This window comes from Ammodytes marinus, assembly GCF_949987685.1.
Source record: "Ammodytes marinus genome assembly, chromosome: 11".
In the NCBI taxonomy this organism is placed as follows: domain Eukaryota; kingdom Metazoa; phylum Chordata; class Actinopteri; order Uranoscopiformes; family Ammodytidae; genus Ammodytes; species Ammodytes marinus.
This window is the reverse complement of record NC_137215.1, coordinates 24,724,047-24,740,682: the sequence shown is the minus strand read 5'-3', so window position 1 is coordinate 24,740,682 and position 16,636 is coordinate 24,724,047. Positions and strand designations below refer to the sequence as shown.

Here is a 16,636-nt window from a genome sequence, read left to right as displayed (position 1 = left end):
TCTGCTCCTCTAAATGTCTCTGTGGTCACATGTTCATTTCATCATCATGTGCTTATGTTTAGGTTTTGTAACTTGGGGGGTTTTCAGTACTGCTTAAATGGTCCTCTAAAGCCCAAATATTTACAGAGGCTTGTGGCGGACACACCCTACAGTGATATATGACTGTGCCTTTGACTGGAACTCTAGTAAGGTTAGGGGCACACTAATGCATGTTGATTGACAGCCTGCTTTTATAGATAGGAGTGGTTAGGTATGTCTGTTGCATAACTAGCGTGTGCAGCTCGATGGTGAGGTGACACTCTTATATCTCCCGATCAATTTTCTTGGCTCAACTTTAGATCCCCACCCACCCCTGCTCTCATTTCATAACCATGCACTCTGCAATCTGATTAATTTGTGCCAGAGCAAATGGAGTAGGCCAAAAAAGTGTGTGGTATTCAACTGATTCCTAGAAATACACCAGTTTGGGTGTTAAAGGTTGCTAGTATTGTACTGTAGGCATACTGTACTGTAGCTACTAATATAAAGAGTTCAATAATATCATAATTTCACAAAAAAGGGAAGCACTAAGGCCTACTTCGGGAACACTCGCATCGACCCAAGGATTGCTATAAGGCCTTTGGGGTTTATCAGATTAAGAATATCACAAAAAGACGACTGTTTTTGACTCACAATGGGTTTTCTTCAGGGCATGACAGAAATAAAGTGTACAGCTGTGATTCCTCATTAGTGTCCACTCTGGCCAATCACATTGTCTCATAACGTGTGCACTGGGTAATGGAGCAGTTGTTAAGACCTAAGAAGATGGGGATAAAGTCTGAATTTCACACATATTGTCAGATGTCAGATATATATTGTGCTCTTTGCACTGAGTCACAAACACGCCATCTATTAGGCTCCACTGTTTTTCGTCTCTCTTGGATACGTTTTCTAAGAAGCGAGAGATTGATGACACATTATGTAAAAATGCTACCGCCACGAAATGAATAGCTAAGCTTAGCATAAAGACGGTCTCCAAACCTTTTTATAGAATTTACCGGATATTCCTTAAAGCCAATGGAGATTTTATAGAAAGTGTAAAATACGTATCTGACTATAGCCTGCAAACAGTGTTGATAAATGACAATGAAGATTTTTGAAGGCCAAAATTAATGGCGCATCGAATTGTGTTTGGGCAGCTTCTCAGAATGATGTGTGTGTGTGTGTGTGTGTGTGTGTGTGTTAACCTATTATTTAATTAAAGCTGATAACAAAATAACCACCGTAGGCCTACTGTATTTAGGGATCAAGGATTCTTGGAGGATCCCGCTTTGGGATCACAGCCATTCTGTTCAGTGTACATCATTGCCCATTGAAGGCCCGATGCCACAGATAGAAAACTGCTGCACTGCTGTTCTGTCTTACATCCTGGATGTCAAAAGTCCTAAAAATGGAGGAGAAACAGTTTATACAGTGTAGATAAACCCATGTGGTTCTGCCTCTGTGTTTGTTGCAGGTTCAGCGTCTGTGTGGCTTTTTTCCTCATTTCTGTTAAAGTCTTTTGTTTTCTTCCCGCAGGCAGTCTTTGCCATCCGAGGCTGTGTTTGGCTCAGTGGCTGTTGCTTAGCGTCGATCCGTCACACTGTGCAGGTGAGGCAGGAGAGGGAGAGAGAGAGAGAGAGGGAAGGAAGGGGGGATGGGAGGAAGGCAGGCAGGCTGGGTTTTCTGAATCTTGCTGACAGGCCACACACAAATTAACACATTGGATATATTACACAAGATGTGCCAAACAAATATCTGCAGGCAGGACGGCGGTGACCACTGTGCAGAGATTTGTCAAGCTGGCGTCGTTTTTCTTCTGTCAAAGGGGAGCCAACAGCGCTCTCCACTGTGGATTCCTTGGCTATGAAGCGAGAAATGTCTGCTCCCAATCGATTGACGGGGGACATCTTGACGTGCATGTTTCTATATTAAATGAAATTCTGATGACAAAATTCCTTTTTTTTATTCATAAGTATTTGGGTATTTAGGAATGTCTATGCATACACTTCATCCGATTAATGGATCTGAACCAGAACGTTAGCTTGTAGCTATAGGGGTGGCTTTGAGAGCTAGTAAGGACTACTGCAACTAATGAAGGCACATGCAAATGGGGATGAACATATGGAGCATAGCATAATGTGATGGACTCTCACCACACAACACAATGCAGAAATGCTGCAAGTTCCACATAAGTGTTTGGGGGAAAGAAATTCAGGGCACATGATTCGACTATGCAAGTTGTTATAGTCACGCAATGACTAACCATGAGACAGGCTGTATAGGCCTGTACATTATGTCATGTTCTGTACAGTAGGGTTAACACCAGATATCTGCAATAGTATTTAATCAATCGTTTGTTTGCTTGTTTTCTAGTGACGTCAAGTCACTTTCAGTATGTTCCTGTATTTGGTTGTGTTTTCATAGCATGTATCGGTGGGCTGCATGAGTTGTCAAATAGGTGAATCTGTTTATTTTCATTTCCCTGTGGTTATACTAAGCATGTGTTTTCTTAAAGGTCACCTAGTATGCACAATGCACAGAAAGAGGCTGAAAAGGGGAGAAAGAAAGCAAGGGCACTGTGAGAAATATAAAGGTTTTTTGGACACTACACCATGACAACATTTTCCAGTAGAAACCCAAAATACAATCCTGACAAAGGGGCATAATATGTTATCTTTAAATTGCAGTGCATGGAGCCCTTGGAGCCACTATTGAGCACCCTGTGTAATAATTTAACAGAGAGCCACTAGTTATTATGTAAGCCCAGAGGCTTCATCTCCATACAGGTGGAGGGTGGTGGCATACTGCAGTAGCCTACTAATGGGTCTCTCAGAAGTGGGCCTCAGCCATCTGCATGGTCAGAGAGTAGAGATGAAACAGGCTAATTCCATTTAGATTTGAGAATCTACAGTTCAGGGTTCAACGTGTACCAACCAGCTCTGCAACCAGGCAGGAGGGAACAATTGCCCCACTGTTGATATGAAAACACGTACTCTCATACACATGCACATGCTTGCTTACACAACAAACATGCAGTGCTTCTCAGTAATCCCTGCATTTCCTGGAGTTGACATGGAACTGCGCTATCCTGATCTTCATGTGCCCCAACCCCCCCTCCCCCCCCCCCATACCTCTTTGAAACCCAGTCCCAGACTTAGACCCCGATTGAGATATGTGAGCACATGCTCTCACACGCAGGGTCTGCAGTTTGCATCCATCATGTTCCCATTCACAGAGTGTGGAGGGGTGTAGTGCTCCTTCATGGATCAGTAAAGCGTAAATCTGGGACAAAAAAGAGAAGCAGGGAGGCACATGGCAGTGGGATGCTGTGTGCAATTACTGCTAATGATATGCCTCCATGCAAGCTGTGGCCGTAATTAACTTTGGAGGAAGCCTGGCCTATCTGAGCTCGGTGAGCGGGGATGCTCACAGGAACAGGAATAGAGCTATGAGCCAAGGCTAAGAAAGCAAACCTGCCTTGACACTATTCAGATGACATGTCTGCTATACCCCAGATTAGGCAAGTTGGGTGGTCCCGTGTTAGGAGTAACATGATGCGGATGTTAAGGGGGCTCGTCCTCCGGAACTTAGCTAAAACTTGGGCTTACTCAATAGGGTGTGGTAAAACAGATAATCGGAGGTCAGAAAGTTACTGTATAAGTTGTATTTTACTGTGTATGGAAGCCCAATCCTGCCAGAAAAAGACAACCAAAATGTAGTCTTCATAAAAATATACCAAATATTTATGGTAATAAAACATTTCCTTTTACTTGCACAGAATCATGAATTAAGTCAATATTTATTTAACTTAGTAAGCCAGCGAAAACAACACTATTTTTATCAAGTTTGCCAGCACGCGCTTGGGCACTGGTGTCATAAAAATACTACCACTTTTGTCCAAAGGTGCTGCTAATATCAACAAAAATTGAAAGTTCCTCGTAGACACTTAAAATATATATTATATATATATTTTTTTTATCATAGCTAATCTAATGTTTGACACTGCATGAAAATGTATATCACTAACTTTCATCTACTTTTTTTTGTCTCAGCTGATGGAGATGAGCTTTCGTTGAAGCAAATATAGTATGCAAATGAGCTCGGGCACGGAACAGCAGCCTTAGTGTGAGTGAGCCCTCAGTGTGTGAAAATGTGCTCGTAAGCTTCACGGTCCAAACATTTTTCCAGCCTGGGATGTGCTTATGTGTATTTGACGTGTTCCACATGTCCCTGGTCCCTGGCTGTTGCTAGGCCAATGGCACAGCACGGTGGCTTCAAAAACAACCTTGGCGCGTCTCCAGAGCCTGTGCATGGGAGAGCTGTCTCCTCCTTTGTCCTTGATGCCTCAGAGTTATTCCTCACTCCTGCCATCTGTATTGACAGCCTAAAGTTGCTGGCCAGGCTTTTTAAATTGGGTCGTCTTATTGATCCAAGTTAATCATTTGGGCTTTGATTACTTCAGCCTCTCATTTACATTCAGTAGCATGCCATAGCCTCCCCCCTTACTCATTGCCTTTATAATGTGATAAGGATAATACACATGTTATCTGTCGGGAATTATCTTTGATAAATTCATTATTTTCGCTTATAGGTGGTATAGGGTCTAAAACAGGCCATCAAAGTGGTTCCGATTCTGTTCGAGTACACAACGACTTCCTCAACAGTAAAGCCACATTATGCACTTCCTGAATTTCTCTTTCTCTCTTGCGGTTGCCAAATACGCAGCCCTTTCCCAAACTTGCCTCCTGGCCCCACGCAATTCCCGAAAGAGACTAGATACATTTCTCAAGGATCTGGGTGCGGTTCAGCTCTACAATTTACATTACATGCAGCCCCGCGGGTCAAGCCATGTGACACTGGCTATAATCACAGTTCAGGACTGGACAGGAAGCAGCCGTCAGTTCAGTTGGGATGGAACTTTAAACCTTTAAAACGGTGTGTTTTCTATGTCTCTCTCTCTCTCTCTCTCTCTCTCTCTCTCTCTCCTGCCACCTCCTCGCAGCCACAATGGGATTCCTCAAATATTAACAGAAGTGGGACAGATTGAGTAAACATTGGAGACTGCCTTGGTCGAGGCCCTTCTTTATTTCGGGGGCTGCTCCAGTGTATTTTTTCTTGTTGGTCTTCCGTGGCCGTAAGCACATCCTTGAGTTGTGCACTGCATGGTTGGTCCAGGATGCGGGCTGTGGTTCTGCCCAGCAGTGAGCGGCTAGCGGCCCCGGGCCTACGCGAGCAGCTGTCAGCAGGCTGTGTGTGGAGACTGCAAAGAAAAGAGAGTCGCCCTGCCCCCACCTCTTCACTGCAGGGACCAAAAAAGGGGGATGGGCAATCATATACAGAGAGGCATATAACATGGGGAAATCACAAGCAATTCCTCAAAACATGTCTTCATGAAATAATCAGTTTGGAAATGTTGGACTTGTGTGAACCGTACTCGTGTCATCGTGTTGATTTATTGTCTTTTCCACCCGAATGGTTTAGACAGAAAATTCTTGGCTCAGTCGTGTGTGTGTGTGTGTGTGTGTGTGTGTGTGTGTGTGTGTGTGTGTGTGTGTGTGTGTGTGTGTGTGTGTGTCTCTTCCCATCTGGCCTTCTCTTTCTTCTCTTCTCCCAGCCTCCTGTTTACCACCTCCTCCATTGGCCTTTAACTGGTGTAGTGGTTGTTCTCCACTGAAGCGTCAGCCAGGTGTAACTTCCTAACGGGTTTAAAAAACCGCCTGCGTGCCACCGGTGTTACTGTAGAAATGGAACAGTGGGAGTTTGTGCAGAGACATGTACCCAAGAATGCCTATGCATTTTGTGAAGAAATTGCAGTTTTTAAAAAGTACAGTAGTTAAACCTTGGTGCAGGATTTATGTAGATAAGTTGGCCCCATCTAAAGTGTGAAATGATAAAGGGTTCAGGCACAAGTGATGTTTGATCCCTGAATGTAGCCCAAGCCTGTTCTGGTATATTGTTGATGTGTGACATTCTAAATGTTCCTTGGTACAGCTGTCTGTGTAGGATTTGTTTCCTTAAGGCTACTTTACATTATTTCCGCTTCGTCAGATAGAGAAGCTGCCGAAGTGTGAAGAGGAGAGAGGAAAAGTTGAAAAGCACAAGGGATGAGATGAGTCATATTTGAACTGAAGACACGCTAACACTAAAGATTACAGCTCCGGTATAACAGTGCGGATGGGGAAAGAAGTCAAGTGGTTCGCAATGAGAGGATACCAACGTTACGCTCAGTAGGAACCTATAATGAATGATTCATCACTGGCAGTATTATTTAAATGACTGAATACCTTTTTTAATAACTGTAAAAAGGTAAAAAGTGATAACATTGCCAATGTTGCAATGAAAATAGTCATGATGTAATGTATTTATAAAGTAAAGTAAAAGACAAGTATCTTAAATGTGTACTTTACATGAGTAAATGTACTTGCTACATTCCACCACAAAAGGTTTGCACTGTTTAAAAATGTATTAATATTGAATTTTAGCCTTACTGAATATACTGAAAACCACATCAAAAACTGAGCCACCAGCCTGCATGTGTTATAATGAACTACAATATATATTTAACATTACCATTTGTCCTCTCACCCGGTCAAATCAACACACGAGTGTGGTTACGCCATCAGTTGCATAAGAGCGCACACTTGAACGTTATATGAGTTCCTAGAACAGGAAATTCAAGGAGACTTTGCGTTTACCACACCTCTGTGTTTGCTAGGTTCCCACACTGCAAAGAGCCACAGCAGTCACACACAGAGACAAGGTAACTGAGTCATATCACCAATGAATGACATTTCTGTTAAAGACTCTGATTATTACACAGTTGACCCAATTGGTCACTTTGTGAATCATTGTGAAAACTGTTCCGTATGAGCGTGCCCAAGTCAGTCGAAAGGTTATTTTTAAAACATGGACATTATTGTGTTATTAGCTAAGACTCAAATACATCAGCCATAGTTAAAATAGGTTAAAATTACACTTTGTACGGAAATTCGTGGTCCCCATTGGATGAATCCTATTGACTTTGATGATCCCCTGACATTTTTTCTCTAGCACTACCGACAGTTTAACATGCCTGGTTTTGTATGAAATGAAATGAAACAACAACTGGACAAATGGTGTTGGTATTTGTTACATTCATGTCTCCCTCAGAATCATATTGTATTCATGGCCTGCTGCAATACTAATGACATTCCCATGAATGAATCCCAGCTGTACTTAGTGATAATAAGCAACATTTTAGAATGTTAAAAAGCCCAAATAAGATGGTTAACATTACACCTGCTTCACATCAGCATAATAGCGTTGTCATTGCGAACATGTTAGCATGCCGAGATGAGAATTAGCTCAAAACAGCGAATATTTAGGTGTTATGTTGAGTTAATGTTTCCCTGAGCTCGCCAGAGAAAACAGATGTACTTGCAGCTTAAAAAACTGCATTTGATAAAATGGGGTGCTGTGTGAGACTGTCTTCAAAACACTTCCTAAAACTCTTTCTGTTTAGAATGCCTTATAGTTTTCTTCCGCCGCTTACAGTAATTTCGTCTAATTATCATTACAGCTGCATTTCACAGAAACAACCTTTCTTCTCTTTTTTTTAATAATTTAAACTTGTTACTTTGGGGTATTTTGTGAGCAAAGCATGACCCCCAAAAGATCTTAAGCCAAGTCAACATTTTGATTGTGTTTTCACATCTCAAGATTCTTTGGAAATGTGTGCGTCAATCCAAATGTTTTCTCTGGAGAGCTAAAGCAGCATTATAAGAGGTTGACACATAAGAACCACAAATGCGTTGGAGTTGGTCACATTAGAAGGAAGGGGGGGGGGGGCTCTTGGCACCTGCTCTGATCCAAGTGTGTTAATATCTTAATATGTAATCACACCATCTGTCATCTCCCATCTTCTCTCATCTTACTGGTATGCTGTCTCGGTACATTCACCAATACAGCCATTCCTTACACGTGGAGGTATTTGCTGCACGCCTTCTCTGCTGCTATCTCTTTCTGTCTGGCTCTTCAAAGTCATCTTTCAGTGCCTGTGTGCCCTTCTTTATCTGACTATTATTTTTAACCACAGCATGCATCAAGCAGCTGGCAAGATGGGGGAAAAAGGACATTCCAAGATCATCGACTCACACACATAGTGGAGAGAATTATCCATAAAAAAATACATGAGATTATTCCTGTGTGTGTGTGTGTGTGTGTGTGTGTGTGTGTGTGTGTGTGTGTGTGTGTGTGTGTGTGTGTGTGTTTGGAGTTCAGGTTTGAGGGGGGAATGTGTTCATCTGTGACTGTTAGAATGGGATCCTTAATGCTGCAGTGAATGTTTGAAAAGCACATGGGGAAAACATGTGATTATGTTTGGCTTTTTGTTGTGTATGTGGACATGCACACAAATATGCAAATGATTTGCACACTTTCATGGAATCCCTTGTCCTTTTGTGTGTGTGTGTGTGTGTGTGTGTGTGTGTGTGTGTGTGTGTGTGTGTGTGTGTGTGTGTGTGTGTGTGTGTGTGTGTGTGTGTAGTGTTCAGCCCAGCCCGCAGCTATATATGTTCATCCCATCTGTGAACTCTGCCTCTGAACAGCTTGATCCCAGCACCATTTCCATTGTCTCACTAAGCCAGCACCATTAACATTGCAGCACCACAACAGGCTCTTACTGCAGCCTCCTGATGGCTCCCGAAAATCTCTCCTATGAACACACTGCAATCTAATTAATTCGGAAGGGGGGTGCAAAAGGGTCTAGTGTGTGCCAGAGGGTGTGTGTGTGTGCGTGTGTGCGCGTGTGTGTGTGCGTGTGTGTGAGTTTAACAGGATCCAGTAGATTAGCACCTTCTCATAATGGAGTGGGGAACGGGGCTGCTACAGGTGCCAAATGGCAAATGGCCTTAAAAAGAATTGCCACATTATGTTCCCACTTCAGAACAGAGTGTCCGTACACTTTTTCTGACATCAACTACAATCACACACTTTAAAATGACTTATGTGATTCATGTCCGGGGAAAATGTGTTGAAGCCAAGAGGAAACGCTTCATGTGCGTCAGAAAATAAGAGATGAAAAGAGAGGGAGAGGTGTTCTGGTGATCTTTGAAACTCAAAAACAAAATTGACTTCTAACCTCCTGTAGAAACTTGCCCTTGATCCGGTTTGTTCTGTTTCACCATGACGTATGTAACGTATGTAAAATGCCTCAGTCATTTATTATCCAAGTCTCTTTAATCCACTGTTGCTTATTATGCTGATTTAGACCTGACAGAACAGGAAAAAAAATCCCAATTCTGTTATGGGTGTGGTCATATGTCCACCCTGAACTGAAAAGTACATCTGAAGTTCTTCTCATTTTTCAGATCCAGTCAGTGGTGGAATATAACGAAGAACATTTCCTCAAGTTTTGTACATTAGTTCAAATTTAAACTACTCCTACGTCACTTGAGTATGTATGCTACTTTACTTCTACTGCATTGAATTTAGTCCACTACATTTATCATTTGAAAGCTTTAGTTAATGATCATTTAATTTCACATAGCCATCTAATCTTTTCTCACAATAACAAACCATGACGCATCATTTGGTGGAGCAGTTTATGCTGCATATGATAGCTTCCTCCATTTTTACTTCCCAAGGCCTTTCTGTTTCCTTTATGGGTCAGCACTGCCATGGCTCTTTCCACCTGCTCTTTGTCACAAATGGACATGTCAAAGTTCACCCAAGCGCTAGAGAAATGCATGTAAGAGCATTTGCAAGTGATCCCCAACTCAATTTAATTTATAAATGCTGGCGGAACCAACAGCATACTCTGCATTCCCTATTGTCCTCAACATATCTGTCACTTATATCGGAAGTGGCATGAAGAGCTTTCCCTAAAGGCCTGGAGGGTGGCCTCTGGGAATGACTGCAGCATAGGTACAGACACAAATAGCTCATGTAGATAAAAATCTAATTATAAGATATGGAACAGGCCCAAGAGATTTGCCCTCCGGTGCTTGGAGGTCTGTACAAATGGTCTTTGCTCAGCTCTGTGGCAGAAAAGAAAACAGTTTTGTACGCAGGTTGTGGTTAAGCCTGAGGAGCTTACTTGCTTACTGTAAGTCAGAGCAGCTGAGTTTGCATAGCCTCCACCTCCCCGAGGCCTGGGAACTGTTGATTCTTCAATATTTCTGTGTGTGTGTGTGTGCACATGTGGGTGTCTGCGTGTGCCTCAATGAGAGCTCACAATAACACTTGAAATAAAATGTACAGGCCCTGAGAAGTGTGAGAGAGCTTGCTTCATACGCTCTCCCTGCCCTCCCTCATTTTTGACATTCTTTGGCCTTGTATGGCCGATCAGCATCAGCTGGTGCTACAGAGGAGAATAATAACCATAGTTTGCTAAGTCTTTCTGCAGGCCACCGCCCTCTCCACTGTGGGTAAAAGAAGCTGCTCATGTCATTCCACACAACTCAACTCATAGTCGGTCCCACAGCTGGAAAAGCCCCGCAGACCTCTGCACCAGCAACCACCTTTAACCCTTTGACATGTTCTGTAAGCTTTCATTAAAGGTGGAGTCAGTGATTCTGGGGGATGCTTCAGAAAAGGTCAGAATTACCTTTTATCAAAATCAGTGAATGTCTCCGCACGATCCTGTGCACTGAGAGAGAGAAAATGTCTGTTGTTAATACACAGCCTATGTGTTATAAACTGGTATGTAGACAAAGTGATTTTGACCACAAGCACTCTCCACAATCGCCGATTCCTTTAAGGTAACATCTGACACTGCGAAAAATTATAGTTGTGCAGAAGAAATTACAGGTCTCTGGTTACCTCCTCTGTACCCTTCTCTTCCTCTCTATCTCTCTATCTCTATCTCTATCTCTATCTCTATCTCTATCTCTATCTCTCTCTCTCGCTCTCTCTCTCTCTCTCTCTCTCTCTCTCTCTCTCTCTCTCTCTCTCTCTCTCTCTCCTACAGTATGAGTCCTGATGAGTCAGTGTTTCAGGCCTGGATTGCGGGCTGTGTTTCCCGGAGGGAGGAAATGCCAATGTGTGCGTTCATGGTCATAGCTGCACAGTCATTATCTCTGTGTCTCCATGTGAAACGCACAGGCATTTTAAAGAGGGTTCATCATCAAGGACTCTCTCTCTCTCACATTGGTGAAACGTCAACATGAATCCAGGCAACGAAAAAAGGCGAGGTGTGCATTTGAGATGACAGGAGTCATTTTTGCCCCATAATGGCTGCCTTGTGCCTCAGGCCATCGGATCAAGTTTCCTTTAGGGGGCTTCATTTCCCTTTGGTGCAGTGTAGTTAATGTTTACCGTCACTTCGCATCAGGGTCGGATATGACCCAGCAAATAAAAAGATCTTAGGAAGTCGTTTGAAAAGTAAATTACACTGGAGAGGATAACATTTTTTTTTAGTATTACATCACTGGTACAGTTTTAGATGTCAATCTTGACATTTTGTTCCAAGCCACGGGCTTTTCACAACCTTAAAACACATGGGAAAGCTTAGATAGATTCTGGGGTGAGCGATATGTGCTTGTTAAGGCCTGTCATAATATTTATGCATGGTCCTTTTCATTACAAAACTGAAACTGCAACCTGTACAGCGTGTTTAAATTTGCCTATAGCCATTTTACATAAGCTTCAAGTCACAGTAACCGCTTTATACATGTGTAGTCTTTAAAGGGCAGTATGCAGGTATAGCAGACAGTTAAGGATTACATATTCAGACATTTGAGGTTCTCCCCTGGCATTTTGCAATATAAAAAAACAAATCCCATTATGTAAACTGTAGTTTACAGCAATCAACAGCTACATTTAACCTAAACTCTGCTACGTCATTAAATCCATTGTGTATACACTACATTTAGTGACCCATCACTATCATAGTTGATCATTTATTACATTTTGATATGTGTGACCACAAATGGTTACATCATACCATTAAGACACCCATATTTTGATAGGTGTATATTTTGTTCAACAAATGCAGAAACAAATTCATCAGCCAATAACCAAATAACATAAAATATGTGTAACCCACATGAATAGAAAAGTAGAATTAAAACACTATGGTAAAACACAGCTGTGGAGGTTAGTGTAACAGAAGCTCCTACACTCTAAAAAGTATATTTTTGAAAAGTTGAAGTAACGCACTGTTTTGAATAAGTCTGACTCGGTTTTCTGCTTTAGCGATGGCAACGTACTTTTGTGGATTACATCAAATTGAAATTGTACTGTACTACATAGACCTGACATTGACTTGCTTTTCTTATGCAAATGAAAGCGCTTCAATTAGGTTTTCCTGTCTAACGTCATGACGTGGACGTTTACGTCAACGTCTTTTTCAACTAAAATTTTCCTGTGAAGCCGCCATGTTTTCTCCTCGCACTCGTCTCGCACACGGTCACGGCGCCCCAACAAAACGGTAAGTCTAATACAGACAAAGTAATGTTTTACAAATGTTAATTGTCAGATAATACATTTTCTGCCTGTAATGGTTACAGTTTTTCGTCTTAAGGTTAACGTCAGTAAGCTAAACTGAGCCGGACCAGCAAAGTCATGCTGTGTCCTTCAGGTTAGCTTATAATTTTCGATTAATTTATCTGATTCTGTGAGAAATTGTTGGCCATTTGTTCAAACCATTTGTGTGTAAAACTTCCTGTGGCATTTAAAGGTGATAGTTTGGCTGTTAACTGGTCAGTAATTAATTGCATTTTGCCAGCGGACACATGTAGAGTGAACGGTTAGTAATTTGCGCGCGGTGCTGAGTGCTCTGCTCTCCGGGTTAGCATGCTGTGTAGGCTACTGGTAAGGCCAGATACATTTACATTTCTTTACCACCGAGCTGCGTGCGCCTGTTGTTCAGTACACCGTGTGTGTGTGTGTGTGTGTGTGTGTGTGTGTGTGTGTGTGTGTGTGTGTGTGTGTGTGTGTGTGTGTGTGTGTGTGTGTGTGTGTGTGTGTGTGTGTTGTGTGTTACTGCCGTCACCGCATCCGTTGCTATCAACGTTTTTAGTATGAATACTCAGGCAGCACCAATGAGAGTCGCATGCCGTTCTGATGAAAGCACGGAGGTGAGTCCGGCTGCTAAATAAACAACACCACTACTATTATATTAGTTTGCTAGCGGACAGGTAGAATAAACTGAACTGCGCCCGCGTGTCTGTTTGGGCCATTCGTTCCTACGTGTGTGTGTGTCATGTAGTTCTCGTGACAACCAAACACTCAACCTAGCTGTGAAACGCAGTGATAACTGCCTCTGTGGCTTGTTTGACATGGAGGCAGCAGCGGTGAAACCCCATAGTTATACGTTTCTCGGTGGTTAAAGCATTCACCAGTCCAGCTCATATTAGTTTGCTATATCGCAGCAGACTGTTTTCTCCTTCTTTACCACATTTGGCTTAACATTGAAATGAAACGCCACTCCCTTAGTTAATATTAATGCATGTTTAATTTTCTTTTCATGATTCTTTCCCTGATTGGTGGTGGTTACTTCAGGCCTGGACACAAATAATTGAACTACCCAAAGGTAAGTTAAACTGCAGTATTGAGTGCTAATGACAGTGCTATTTATAAGGCTTCAATGTGGCTGTGTAGCCACATTCAGTTTACCATGCAGGGTTAGAGTACAAGTTACTGCACCCTGCCAATGGCATGTATTTCTATACGTCAGGCAAATTGTTTTTCCAGTTCAGCCACAGTCCTTTTTAAAGCTATTTGTAGCCCTCATTATAAAAGTGTGCGAAGGATTCTCCTCAAAAGGATTAAACAGTGTGAAAATTAAAACTCATGTTGGGGAGGTGACGATAAGAAAAATGTAGTCAGGTGACGCAGCTTTGTTGTGACAAATGGCCATAAAAAGCTTATAGCCACTTTCAAAACAGTGGCAAAGTGCTATAGAGCATAATAACAAATTTAATACTGAGATTATATGATTTTTTTATTCAGGACACATGAAGATCCATAGTAAGATTGTATACAGAGTGAAGTAATTTGCATTTTCTTTTATTAATTCACTATTTGTTTTAGATCCATTCTGAGTTCCTGTGGTTCATGGCTGTTCCTGGGTCCATGGCCCAGTTACAGTCACTCAAGTCAGCCGATCAAAGGTGGATCAACAGGCCAAATGACGGACACTTTGGACCAGGTACATTTGGAGCATCAAACAAAACAAGTTTCCTTGGTAGCTTAGAGGGTGTCAGAGTTTCCCTATCTTTTACAGATACATAACAAGGGCAGACCATTATAGTGTCTTTAATATATGCAGCTCATGTTTCACCATCACACCATTGAGCTTACATTTATTTTCTAATGAAACTCTGGCATTACAAATGTCCATTTATTTTTAAATAAATTGTAGGATTTAAGTTTTAAGAGTGTCTTCGATTATGAAACTGATTTGAATTGAAAATTAATCAATATCATGTTGTCCTAGACTGACGACATTCTTCTTCGGAGGGAGTGTGTACCGAAAGCCTTCATCATCTGCCTCGCAGAGGATACAGATGACCTGATCAAGGAATATCCGGTAAGCTTCAACAGTTACACTTTTATGCAGGTTGAACAGGTGTTATAAAGTTCGGTCTACTTACGAGCGTAGTTCACGTCAACCGGGTAACTTTAATCTTTCATCACTCGTCCATGGCTGTGACTCATGCCCGACGGTGACTCTGCGCGCGTGTGTTAGTGTGCGCGCGCATGTGTGTCTGCAGTGCCGATACACACACACACACACACACACAGAGGGACAGACAGATTTGGCAGACTAGCTTTTATCATCCCCAAATAGTTTGTAAAATTAATAAATGCGTGTCTCCAGAACATATTTAAAAACTGTATTAGCGGGGGAGAGAGAAAGGTTTTCGTTTATTGATTTTACCTAAATGGTTATGATTTACTAACCGGTTACACATGTACACGTGCACACCCCTACTCTAGATTGCAACAAATATGCAAAATATGACTAGAAATTATTTGATTTACTGTTGTACATTCATACGATAGAGGTACTAGTATAGTGGAAAAGTAAGTCAAGGGCCCTGAAAAAAATACAGATAAAATCAAGACACAAAGTATACTTGAATTACTCATTAGAATAATTAGTGCATGTTCACAAAATTGGACTCAAGACTAATGCCAGTGATATTATTGTACCATACAAGGTTCATAGTTAGTTACTGCATACAAGTGCAAAGTGATGACAGTGATGTTTTGTGTCATGTACTGTAGGACTCTGGAGCAGCTCGCCATTGCAGTGTTTGTCTTTTGAAAGGATGGGGAAGGACTGCAGGAGCCACCTGAAAACATGGGCCTCTTCATCGAGAGTGTGGAGGTTTTGCATGGACTGACCTGAACCTAGCTTTTCCAACACCCCTTTCTTTCACTTTTGAGGTGCTCCAGAAAATCATCATGCATCTCAAGCAACATAAGATGTCCCCCAAATCCTAAAATCTGTATGGCAGACTTGAAAACAGTGACTACACATGAGAGACAAATATTCTTCAAACCACAAGGTGATATACACAAATTTTGTCACACGTTTTTGGAAGAGCAGGTGAAAGGTTCCATTTTTGTTTCGATATGGTCCAAAAAGAACAAAACACACTGGCTGTAGAGCAGAATCTATGTTTAGCACGCACAAGAATACATAACTTTGGTGTTTTTGATGGTTTTATGCATTACTATGCACACAGTTTGTCAGATTTAAAACTGTAAAAGAAGTTCCTTTTTATATTTACAGACACTATCTCAATATGTATTATCACTTATAAGTAAAACCATTTTTGGAATAATTTTTTAAAACTGATTTTTAAATAAAAGGTGAAATGTTGAGATGGTATCATATTGACTTGGAGGATTTTTATAACTTTAACTGGCGGCTGCCAGAAACAAGGAAAAAAGGACAACTTGCATTACACACCGTGTTTGTCTGATTTAAAACTGTAAAAAAAGAAAAAAACCTGTGAGTCATTACATTGAGAAACTATCAATATTTCAGCTTAGTATAAACATATTTGGACTTACTTTTTCAAACATATTTCAAAATTAAAGGTGAAATGGTGATAGTATATTTATAATGACTTACAAGATCTTTTTATTTTTATTTTTTTTAAGGTGAAGTCACCGATTCCTGAGACTGCTTGTAGTCCTAATCACTTTCTCAAAAATCTGTAAATATATCCTCACGATTTTGCGCTGAAAACCAATTCAGTGTCTTCCATTACAATGCCTATGCTCTGTAAACGGGCATGTGGTTCTCCGGTGGGCCCCTTTTGTTAACATACCCTTTGTTTACATACCAGTTTGCTGAGCCTAGGCTGTGTTTTTTTCCCCACACAATTTAAAACTATGTAAAAAAAAATACCAAAAGTGATTTGACAACAAGCGGTCTCCAGAATCCCTGACTCCACCTTAAACTGACGGCTGCCAGAAACATGGAAAAGGCTTACCTGCATTACACTGGTTGTCTGGTTTAAAACTGTAAAATATTTTTTCCTTTCCCATGTTAAATTACACTGTGACTATACTGGCTATAGCTGGTTATAATGGATTCTATATTGGAAAGATATGGGAAATATGTTGCTTGCCCGACTGTTATACACTGAAATGTGTTCGAAGGTATTGGCACTTT

The 16,636-nt window shown here is 41.4% G+C and overlaps 1 long non-coding RNA gene across 1 annotated transcript; it reads left to right on the top strand.

Annotated features, from left to right (window-relative positions):
• Positions 1 to 12,365: 12,365 nt before the first annotated feature.
• LOC307257187 lies at positions 12,366 to 15,765 on the top strand. Its single transcript, XR_013845083.1, has 5 exons — positions 12,366 to 12,430; positions 13,504 to 13,534; positions 14,035 to 14,152; positions 14,441 to 14,533; positions 15,235 to 15,765. It is a non-coding gene; the product is annotated as an uncharacterized lncRNA (long non-coding RNA).
• Positions 15,766 to 16,636: the final 871 nt, after the last annotated feature.